This window comes from Symphalangus syndactylus, chromosome 7 (genome assembly GCF_028878055.3).
Source record: "Symphalangus syndactylus isolate Jambi chromosome 7, NHGRI_mSymSyn1-v2.1_pri, whole genome shotgun sequence".
In the NCBI taxonomy this organism is placed as follows: domain Eukaryota; kingdom Metazoa; phylum Chordata; class Mammalia; order Primates; family Hylobatidae; genus Symphalangus; species Symphalangus syndactylus.
In genome coordinates this window covers 132,391,360-132,403,021 of record NC_072429.2, presented here as the reverse complement: position 1 = coordinate 132,403,021, position 11,662 = coordinate 132,391,360, and positions in this window count along the sequence as shown.

Genomic DNA, 11,662 nt, shown 5'->3' with positions numbered 1-11,662 from the left:
CTCATTCTCTACGTTCAGCCACGGCTGGTGTTTCCCACCCATGCCCCCTCGTTTTTCTTTTCTTTCTGGTTGTCGACGGCCCACAGTGACCAGGGGTGAGGCTCAGAGGCTGCCACTTTGCCCCTGACTGTGAGTGAGCACCTTCCCGGGGCAGCCGTCCTGCCTGACCGCAGTGTCACCTAGCAGGGTAGGGGGTGAGGATTGGCCCTGTCCTCCAGCGTCCAGTCATAGGGGCCTCCCCGCTTGTCCTCCCAATGCCTCTAGCAGGTGGTTTATTCACACAGGATTCACCGAAGGTCCTCATGTCACAAAAGGAAATTGTCTGTGTACCCTCAGAGGCTCCTCCCCTACTAGGGGACAGAGGCTATCTGAGGCAAGTCCAGGAGGCCGATGCTCTAGGGGACCTGGAGAGGAAATGTGTATGATTCTCCAGGCCTTCCTCACCTGCTGGGGAAGGGCCAGCCTCTGCTGCTTTAGTTGCTTCATTCAAGGACTCTGGGGGTCATGTTCAAACACCTGTGGGATATCACCCTGATGACATTCCCTATCGCAATGATGGTAACAATGTAGCTATCTGCCCTGCCCCCTCCCTCCCTCTGATGCCTGCCCTGGGCCCATCCATTCCTGGAGAAGGAGATAAAGCTTCATCCACGTGTCAGAGTCAAAGCCCTCCTGGTTATTTTCAGCTGGAACTTGAAGTCCTCATAGTTCAGCAAATTCCAGGTTACCTGCTTCTCAGAGATGCGGCTGTTATGTGCCCGTATCCCCCCAATATCTTGTGAGTGCTTGATTCCAATCCTACTGCTAGAGACTGAATTGTGCCACCCCCACCCATGTATATGTTGAAACCCTAAGACCCTGTTGGGGTGGTATTTGGAGATGGGGCCTTTGGGAGGTAATTAAGGTTTGATGAAGTGATGGGGGGCTCTTATGATCAGGTTAGTGCCCTAGAAGAAGAGACCCCAGAGACTTCTTTACCATGTGAGGCTGCAGTGAAAGGCAGCCATCAGCAGCCAGGAGGACGGGCCTCATGAGAACTCCACCACGCTGGCCTCCTGATCCCAGACTTCCAGCCTCCAGAACTGTGAGCAAATACATTTCTGTTTAAGTCACTGATCTATGGTATTTTTAAAATTGTAGCCCAAGCTGATTCACATGCCCACACTAACACTGCCACCATTTCACAGGGTGAGGTACCTCAGGCAGGCAAGGGACTTGGCCTCTTTGAGCCTCAGTTTCCTCCCTCAAAATATAGAAGTAATAATAATACCTGCCCTGAAAGGTTGCTGTAAGGGGTAGACTAATGACCCATGTCTGCCAAGCAGGGGACATGGAGTAGCGGGCCGCAGATGGTGGTCGAGGAGGGAGCTTGGTGCAGGGAAACATTTTCTCCCTCTCCCCAGCCCTAAGCCCCCCGAATATGGCAGCTCTGCCCTCCTCTGGTTCCCTTGGACCTGCATCTCCTGCAGGTGGAAAAGACTCAGCTGACTGATCAGACCCTGGGGCCCTCAGCGCAGTCACCTCTCAGCTCAGCTGTGAAAAGCAGAGGCTTCCTGTTTTCTGGACCCCCACGTGGCTGCATGTGGCTCACCTTCCAGGCTGACGGGGCTGCCGCAAGGAGGGGGCTGTGTTTAGGTATAGAAAGTCAGTTCAATTGGATGAGATAACGAAGAGGGATATTTTACTGCAATTCTAAGCCACATGCCCCAATTCAGCTTGACTCAGAACACAGCTGCAGGTGGTTCCTGAATCAATCCCTCCTTTAGCTCAGAGCCCATACTGAGGGTAATGGGATTGAGGCCCTAAGACCCCAGCCACTTGGAGACAGAAATCTGGGCCTTGTCAGGCTATAGATCACGAAGCCCTGGGTTTGGATGTGACCTGCAGGGAGTTGAATGAGATGATCCAAGGAGCAAAATACAGGAAAGGAGGTTAGAAGCAGCAGCCAGGGAGGCCACAGGTCTCTGGCTTTGCAGTGCCTCTGAGGCTATAGCAAGGTCACTTCAAGGAGACTGAGGCCTCGCCCTGGTGATGCCTGTCCCCAGAGGTGGTGAAGGGGCACCATGCATGGCCTGGGTAAGAGCAGGCTCTCTTTGGGATGGAGGTGGAAACTAGGCTGGAATCGCGTAATAGCTACAAAGACCCATGTATAAGGAGTGAGCAGGGCACTCCAGCAGTGTGCCAGGAGAGAAACAGGGAAGCGCCATGTGGGGCGGGTGCAGGGTTAAAGGAGAAGGTCACATATTTGAGGAAGGATGCTTTGTCTAGCAGCAGAGACTGCAGTAGACTTAAATGCTGTCCAGAAGGAGCCAGTAGAGAGAGGAAGACGCAGCAGAGAGAAGGAGTGTGGAGCGGGGCCCTCAAGAGGGAAAGGGCTTGGAGGGACCCCCACCTCCATCACAAGAGGATGGTGAGGGGCCAGGGTGGGGACCCAGGCAGGGACAGACAGCTTTAGTGGCACGAAGCTGAGGTCATTGACGTCTGATAGCTTCCTTTTCCTCTAGAGTTGGGGAGATAAAATGCTGAGCTGAGGCGAAGGCAGGAGGAGAGAACGATTGAGGAACGTTTTCCCGTGGACCTTGGACCATCGGAGAAAATGACTGTGAGTACAGGCAGCTGGCGGCTAGGGTGCAGGGTGGGGTTGAAGTTAGGGAGGATGCGTTAGATGGCGCCATCTGTGCAGTCAAGTGCCTTCACTCAGCAGCTGCCTGGGTGCAGGGATCGAGGTGGGCGGCTGGCCTCCACGTGGGGGTGGAAGCTGGGTGAAAGAGGAAAGGCAGGAGAAGATGCAGGCCCCGTGAGCGGATTCCTGCTGGTGTCAGGACACAGAGTCTTCCCAGGAACCACCTGGGGGCTGGGAGGCTGGGCAGCCTGGGCACAAGGAGTGTGAACAGCAGTTTCAAGATGGCGCAGTTCCCAGGGATGGAGCAGGGCCCAGGGAGAGGCGGTGCAAGACATCCAGGGTCTCGGAGGGCAGCGGCTGCACGTGCGCACCACAGGGACACCAGAGTCATGTAAGATAAGGGCACAGGTTGGGAAGAAACACCTTCACCGATCTGCAAAGTCTGCCATGAGTGAGGGAATGCAGGCAGCAAGATGGTGGGTGCTGGCGACAGGAAATTCAGAGCAGTGTGTGGCAACGAAAGGTCCTAAACACCCACGTAGGCCACGGAAGATGCAGACCTCACCCCAACACTGCTGTCAGAGCCGAACAAGAGAGCTGTGGGCTGGGATGTTGGCAGGGGACACAGCCCCCAGGTTCTTGTGCTGGTCAAGCAAGAGCCTGCCCCTTCGCAGGCTGGGGGCTCCCTGGGATACCACGGTGCTGGGCACCTCCTGGCATGCAGGGGACCCTAGGCAGATATCAGAACTCTCTCTTCTGAGCCCTCAGGAGGGTGTCTCCGTAAAGCCAATTGCCGTGGGAAGTGGGGGCTTTTTCACATGCGCAGATACCCAGGCCCAGCTTCCGGTGGGTACCTGTGCACTCTGAGAACTTGCCCCCTATGTTTTGTAAGTTTGGGATGGGCTTTCCTGAAGCTATGTCCAAAATAGGGAACAATCATTTGCATAGATTTACAGGTGGCTGGAAGAGTTCTTCCTTTGTCAGCCACCCAAGAGGAGGGTATGACTGGGTCATGGACACCCATGGACAGCCACAGGCCCCAGCAGTCAAAGACCGGGGTCCACAGATAGACCGTCTCTGCAAACCGGGAACAGTGATTCGGGGGTGTCTGCCTCACAGGACTGTGATAAGCAAATGTGCTTTATTATATATTTCACTTGGCAAATACGCACTGAGGGCCATGGGGACTAGAGACACGGAGATGGGCAAGAGAAGGTCTCTGCCACCAGAGGGTGAGAGTTAATGGGGGGACAGGCGAGCGGGCAGCCAGACAGCGGCAACACCCACGAAATAAAGGAGCTCGTTAATGACTGCAGCTGGTTCCTTTTCACACACCGGCAACGTGGGCTGAGTGCTTTACTTCCATTAAGCTCATTTAATCCTGCAACAATCCTTCCAGGAGGCACTGGTCTCTCGAGAGGGGAATTTAAAGAGGAAACTGATCCCCCCTCAAGGAGGTTAAGTGACTTGCCAGGGGGTTAGGGATGTAGCCAGAACTTAAATCACAAGGGCTGGGGTTCCTGAGTCCTGGGTAAAGATTGCAAGCGCGCCATACTCCCCAGGGGTGTGGGGACAGGGGACGGTGTTGCTCAAGAGAAAAGCACTTTGGAGATGAGTGCCCATGGCTGTCTCATGGCCACAGAGCTGGCCCAGCCCAACAGCCAGGTTTATTCATTAGGACCTTGGCCAAGAGCGCCTGGTGATAGTGGCCACCAGAGGGCGCAACGGACCCACCTTCCACCAGATTCAATATGGGGTTTGGTTGGGAACCAGACACAAGCTGAAAACCTAAAGGGAAAAGCCACACACCCACGTGTAAGGCCAGAACTTAAAAGAACTTGATCTTAGGTAGTAACAAGGACAACGCCTTCCAGATGAGGAGATTATATCTCTGTCATCCAGTTAAGAAAATAGACTGAGAAGAAGTCTGTGACCAGTTGAAAAATGTCAAAGCCCCAAGCAAGGGTGAGTGTCTGACCAGCTGCCCACGGCTTCACAGGGCCACGTGGCGCCACCGGCTCCTGCCTGCCCAGACCTCCACACCTTGGTGTTTCTACTTGGCCTCCCTCTCCCACCCCTTATCCTTGACTCTGCAGTGATTTCTTAGCTGTGTGACCAATGGGGAAAATCTGACTTCTTTGAACCTCAGTTTCTTAATCTATAAAATGGGTATAAGGTGACATAGTATATATTAAGGAAAGACAGCAGGCAGCCTTTTCTGAGTCCTTTCTGTGTGCCAAGCATTTCACACACATTTTCTCCTTTAATTCTCACAACAGCCCCCATGAATGACATGGGGGTGGTGTCCTAATGGAAGATCTGAGGCACAGAGACTGTTAGTTATGTGTCCGTAGCTACAGTTCATAACTGATCAACCAGGATTAAAAACCAGATGTGATTCTGTCTCAGTCAGGACAGAAGAGGCTGCTGCTACAATACTGACAACCCCCCCCCCAATCCCAATGACCTAAGATGGAACAACAAAGGTTTCTTCACTGCTGGGTCAAAGTCTGATGGAAATTGCAGTATCCTACATGAGCCCCGCATATGGCGGCTCAGGCTACCCAGCTGTTTTCATCTTGGGACATTGCCAACTTTAACTTCAGCATGTGCCCTTCAAAGTCACTGCACGAGGGGAGAAGGAGATAAAGGTGGCTTGTTGGCTCCTAACTCTCCCCCTGGAGTCGATACCCATCGCTTTCATTCAAGCTCTGGAGCCAAAACTAGCTACATTGTCCAACCGAAGCTGCAAGAAAACTGGAAGGTGCCTCGGAGCCTCTGGAACAGTGGAGGGGCGCTAGCCAGCTCCCCTCATGCCTCTCCTCCATATCACAGGCCTGGACTTGGAGCCTGTGTTGCCCTTCTCAGTGCTGAGCGAACACAGGCTGAGTGCTCCATTCTGCAGGCTCAGTGGGACAGACCAAGGCAGACCCTCAGCAGGGACTCCAAGGGACAGGAGCGCTGCAGGCTCAATGGGGTGGACAGCCCAGGGCAGGCCCTCGGCAGGGACTCCAGGGTACAGGAGCGCTGGGATCAAGGCTGTTCACCCCAGTCTCAATCCCTGCCTCTTGCTGTCTGAACAGCTGGTGTGCTGGAGAGGAGCTGAGTGTGCTCTTGGTGGCCTCTGGCTCCTTCTGCAAAAGCCTGTTCCCACTGTAGACTCTGTGATGGCTGGACTGCTGTCTCATGGGGAAGTGAGCCCTGTCCTCAGAGCCACACGGGCAAAGGCTGGAGAGTTGCTTTTTGGAGATGCTATACAGCAATTTGGACGTCAGGGAAGAGACAACGGAAAGAGAGTGGGTTCTGCTAATGAATCCAGGCCATTTGCTATTTTGCAGACAGGTGGCTGCTTCCCTACACTGGCTTCTGGTGCCTCCGTTTCCAAATCTGTACGTTGGAGGGCTTGGAAAAAATCAATCTGTCTTACAATTTTTTGCCTAATTGCTCACTTCCCAGGATAGTTATAAAGAAGTTCACTGAGGGTAGAAATGGTGTTCTTTTTTCCCTTCTGAATGTCCAGCACCTAACACAATGCCAGGCACATGGTAGGCGTGCAAGTAAAAATCCTGTTGATTGACTAGTAGGCCTTTTGGAGTTTATTCTATTTAAATAGAATGAGAGCTAACATGTGCTGAGTATTTCACATGTTTCAGCCCATTCTCAGTGTTTGCATGAGGTCACCCATCTGCTTCTCACATGACCCTGGGGACAGGGAGCCTCACTGACATGCATGTTTTACAGAAGAGAAAACAAGTGCTCTGAGAGGTGGACCACCTGGCCCAGAGTGCATGGCTGAGCAGCCGTCACCCCAAATGCGAACCTGGCCACCAGGCTCAAAGCCTGAGTTCCAAACCGTATCACTGCCGCATCCCTGAAACAGCCATTACACGTGCCTTCAAGACATCTGATGCTGTGTTAGCACCAGCAGAGATCGAGCTTCTGGAGAGAAAATGTGCCTGAAATGATATGAGCCCTGGCTAGTGATGATTCGCACTCCATCCCCCACAAGGCTATAGGGATGGAGACTTCCAGCTTTGCTCCAGAGGCACTTCAGTGGTGGCCCCTGTCACCTGGTTCATCACCAAGGAGCCAGCCCTGTCCGGGGAATACCAGAGGATGCCAGAAGATTCTTTTGTCCAAGAGCACTGAGCAGCCCCAAGTGGAGGAGTGTAGCAGGTGGCAGTGCGAGTGCTCATGCAGCTCGGAGAAGAGAGTGTGGTCACATAAGCTGGGTGCTGAGGGTACAATAGGAGTTGACCAAAAAGGTACCCTCCAGTGACTTCCAGGACATGCCTCTGTCCTTGTTTGTTGTTTTCTTCTCTGATTCCTTCTCAATCACTTCGCAGGTCCCCCACCATCAACACTGCCTTCAACTAGCTGCACTCCCCAAGACTCCATCCCTGGCCCACTTCTATAAACCACAGTCACACCACACTCTTCCTGGCAGTGGGTGCACAGCTCCCCATTTTCCCGTCTTTCCTTACTCTGGTTCCCACATCTATAATCTTCTGAATAGCTTCCCTTGGGTGTCTGAAAACTCTCAACAACCACAGGCCCATGCCACCATCCTCATCTTCCCCTTTCCCTTGCTTCTGGTCCATGCATCTCTATTGCAGCATACTGACCCCCCTGGTATGCCAGGCAGAGGCCAGCTCGCCATCCTGGATGCTCCCTCTCTCTGATCTTCCATGGCTGCCCCATCACCAAACTCTGTCCATTCTGCTTCTGTAATCTCTATTGCTCAAACCTAGTCTTCTCCCCAACCCCCTTCCCTCAGCTCTAGTTTAGGTTCTTATCTTCCAATGAGATTATATCAAGAACCTGCTAACTACAGATTTCCTTTTCTGCTACTTATCTTCACATTCCAGTCCATTCTCTACACAGTGTACAAATGAATCTATCTAAAATCCAAATCCGATTGTATCTGTCAGCTATTTGCCATGGTAATGCTGCATAACAAACTATGAGACTAGTTACCTGAGAAGGCTCTGCTCCAGGTTTTAGCTCACTTGGACTTACCTTCGGCCTGCAAGGGCATCCAGGTCTTGTCCACTCATCACTCTTTGTCCAGAACATCCACAGAAGGCAGGAGCACAAGGATGCAAGTCCCACTGCTTAAGCACATTTAAGCCTTTGTGTTATGTCCTCTTAAATCAGGTGAGCTGAAGAAAATCACATGACGAGACAGATTAAAGATGACCACAATTTCTCTGACATTCCTCCCATCAAGAGTGTTCCTTCAGATTCCCTTGAATCTGCACAAGCTCCTTTGACTCCTTCAACTAATACAAAATGGCAGAGAAGCCTATGCCAGTTATGGGTTCAGGCCTTAAAAGTCTGGAAGCTTCCAACTTCTGTTTCTGGGGACACTTACTCTTGGGACCTGGCCATGACAGTGCAAGAAAGCTCCAGCAGCCCCATAGAGAGGACCATATGGACAGGAATCAAGGCCAATACCAACTCACCAATCATGTGAGGGTGCCATATTGGAAGAGTATTCTCCAGTCCCCGTTGAGCTGCTCCAACTGCTATCATGTAGAACAGAGATGAATTATGCCCACCAAGACCTATCCTAATTGCAAGTTTGTGAGCTGGGCAAATTAGTTCTTTGTTTCGGTTAAGTTTGTTCTTTTTTTGGGCCACTAAGGTTTAGAGTAGTTTGTTACATAGCAATGGATAACTAGAAAAGATAGCTAAGCCCAGTGTCAGTGATGAGGAAAGACTCTCTTTGCACTAAGAAGCCATGGCAAGGGTATAGCTGTACGCCATCACGAGGGAGCGAGACACTGGGGCCACTCATTTAATTTACTGCAGTGACTGTATTGTTCATATGCTCAAACTTTCACTGGCTCCCCCATCGAGATGAAGACCAAGACTTGCACACTCTTGGTGGGAATGTAAATCAGGACAGCCATTATGGAAAATAGTAAGGCAGTTCCTCAAAAAATCAAAACTAGAACTACCATATGATCCAGCAATACCATTACTGAGTATATATCCAAAATACATGAAACCAGAATATCAAAGAGATACCTGCATTTCCGTATTTATTTCAGTACTATTCACAGTAGCCAAGATATGGAATTAACCTAAGTGTCCATTGACTGGTGAATGTGCAGAGAAAATGTAGTATATATTCACAATGGAATACTAGTCACCCTTTAAAAAGAAGGAAATCCTGTAATTTTTGACAATATGGATAAACATAGAGGATATTATGGTAAATGAAATAAGCCAGGCACAGAAAAACAGATACCACATGATCTCACTCACATGTAGAATCTAAAAAAGTTGAATTCGTAGAAGCAGAGAGTAGAATGGTTATCAGAAACTAGGGGTGAGGTTGACTAGGGGCGTTGGTCAAAAGATACAAAATTTCAGTTGAATAGAAGGAATAAGTTTACAAGATCTATTGTACAATATGCTGACTATAGTTAATAACATTGTATTGTATTGTTGAAAATTGCTAGGAGAATTTAGTTTTTCTCACCAAAAAAGGTTTTCTCACCACACACAAAAAGATATGAGATAATGCGTATGTTAACTATATATTATATGTTTATATATTTATATATAAATATGATAAAAGCATATACATATATTTATGTAGAAATATAATAAAAGTATATAAATATACATATAATTTTCTCAGGTACAAAAACATGTTTAAAAGATGATAATGGACTTCTTCTCCCAGCATTTCCTTCATTCAACAAATATTTATTGAGTGTATGCTAGTTTCTATCTTAGGGTTGGCGATATGGCAATGAATAAAAGACAAAAAGTCTACCCCCTTGAAGCTTACATTTCAGTGGAATTTATCTGTCTTCAGTACATTCATTAAAGGACAGTGACATGGTGGCAGATGTAAAGGCTTTGCAGCAGATCACTTTTTAGTCCTGGTATCTTTACTTAGACTTCATATTCTTAGCTACAAAATAAGGAAACTTATACAAGGGGTATTTAAAGGGTTGATTACAAGCAATGTGTGTATACTTAGTAGATATGCAAGAATTTACTTATCTTGATAGACATTACTTTCTTATCTAATACTGAGGAAAAAGTAAAAACCAAACTCCAAAGAGAGCCAGGAGCTGGTTCCAGCCAACCTTCTTCCTCACCGCATTCCACAGGCCCCATCAGTGAGGCAACAGTCCCTGAGGGCCCATGTTGCACTTCACCTCTGGGACTCAGTGTCTGCTATCAGTATTTCTTAAAGCGCTCTTCTCATTATCCTTGGATTGGCCAACCTTCTGATCCGAGATTCGATGTCATTTCCTCCAGGAAGTCTTCCCTGATTTCCCCATGGGAGCACAGAGACCTTCTAAAGGATCCCAAGCTTTCTTATCACGTGGTTGGAGTCATCTCAGTACTCATCCATCTCTAACCTTAGCCTGGGGCCCCTGAAGACCAGGACCCAGTTTGTATTTTGTACAATGTCCTCAGAGCCTGGCACGTGCTTGGACCAGAAGGGACACTTGAGCAACAGGAGTTGTAAATATCCAGTGAGCACCTGCTCCACCAAGCACTGAGCTGGGTGCTTCCAGGAACCACCTCTAGTCTCCATAGCAAGTAAGAGCATTGTTCACCTCATCCTACAATGAGGCCCTGATGGAGCAAGGCTACAGGCACCAGGGGTCTGGCACTGCACATGGAGAAGGAAGTGTGCCGAGACATCCCCAGGCCTTACCCATCTCAGTCCAGGCCAGGCTCCATCATTGCTCTGTTGTTTAAGCCACGGCGACTAACCTTGAGTCCACTTTCTCTCACCAACTCCCAACCTTCAGTCCATCCCTATAAGCTATGAGATCATCCTCCACAAGAGGCCATGTGGTTTTCTCTCACTGTTCCAGCCCATTGCAATCTTCTGTCTTACCTGTCCTGTGCCAGCGCATGAAGTTCTTGGAACCTTGCCTTAGTGCCTAGTAGGCTCTCGGCGGATATCTGTTCCTTCCCTTCGATGATGGAAATAGGAACTCAGAGGGCTGCTGTGAGGATGAAGTGAAGAATGGTCGGTGCTTGGTGCATAGCGAGCACCAAGCTCACTATGTGGTGGTGGTGAAGGTGGCAGTGGCAGCAGTGATATTGTTCATGAGATGAAAAATGAAAAGAACAAGACTCAGAAGGCTCAATAACTGCCCAAATTCACAGAGCCGGTGTGTGGCAGGGCTGTGAGCGAGACCACGTCTGCTGGATCTCATAGCGGAACTCCAGCAGAAGCAGAGGACGGGGGTATAGCTGACATCTTCTCTTTCCCTCTGGAGCCCACATGTGACCAGACTTCGTAATCCAGGGTAGTGGGATGCCACAGGGGTTGGCAAGCATTTCGTTCCCCCAACAGAAGAGGCAGAGGAGGAAATAGGCTGCGTGCTTCCTGAGCTGGGCCTGGTGGGGGGTGGGGCAAGGGCAGCAGTATTCGGGTGATCTCAACTCTGGCCTGTGTGAATGGACTGGATGGACAAGAGCCCATTGGCTTGAGGACAGTGGACAGGAGGCTGGAGAGCTGTCAGCTAAGAAGGGGACTTGCCTCCTGCAACCACCAACCACCTCCCTGCACATGAGTGCCTCAGTCTTGGCTGCAACCTCTGGGGTAGATAACAGTTGGTTTGGTCCTTACCTAAGGATTCAGATGCCCCACAAGAATCTGGGGATAGCTACCACACTTATTCATTCCACCCAAGTTCATTGGTCTCAGCACTGTAACAGCTGTCAGAGGCTCTTACTACCCTGATAAAATCCTTGCATTCTCCCAATGGAGGTGGCCAAACTAGCCACCAGAAGACAGTGTGACAAGTGACCAAGGAAGAGTACAGAGCCTGAGCTTGCCTAGAGAAGTCATGGAGGACTTCCAGGAGGAAGAGGCCATTAAGCTGAGACATGAGGGATAAGAGTTAGCCAAGCACGGAAGAGGGAAGAGGGTGTGCCAGGCAGACGGAAGAGCACCGCGAAGTCCCAGTGCCAAGAGAGAGTAGGGCACAATCACAAGGCAGATGATGTTTGCTCCAGCGACCCTGGGGGCAAGGGAAGCAGTGGCAAAAG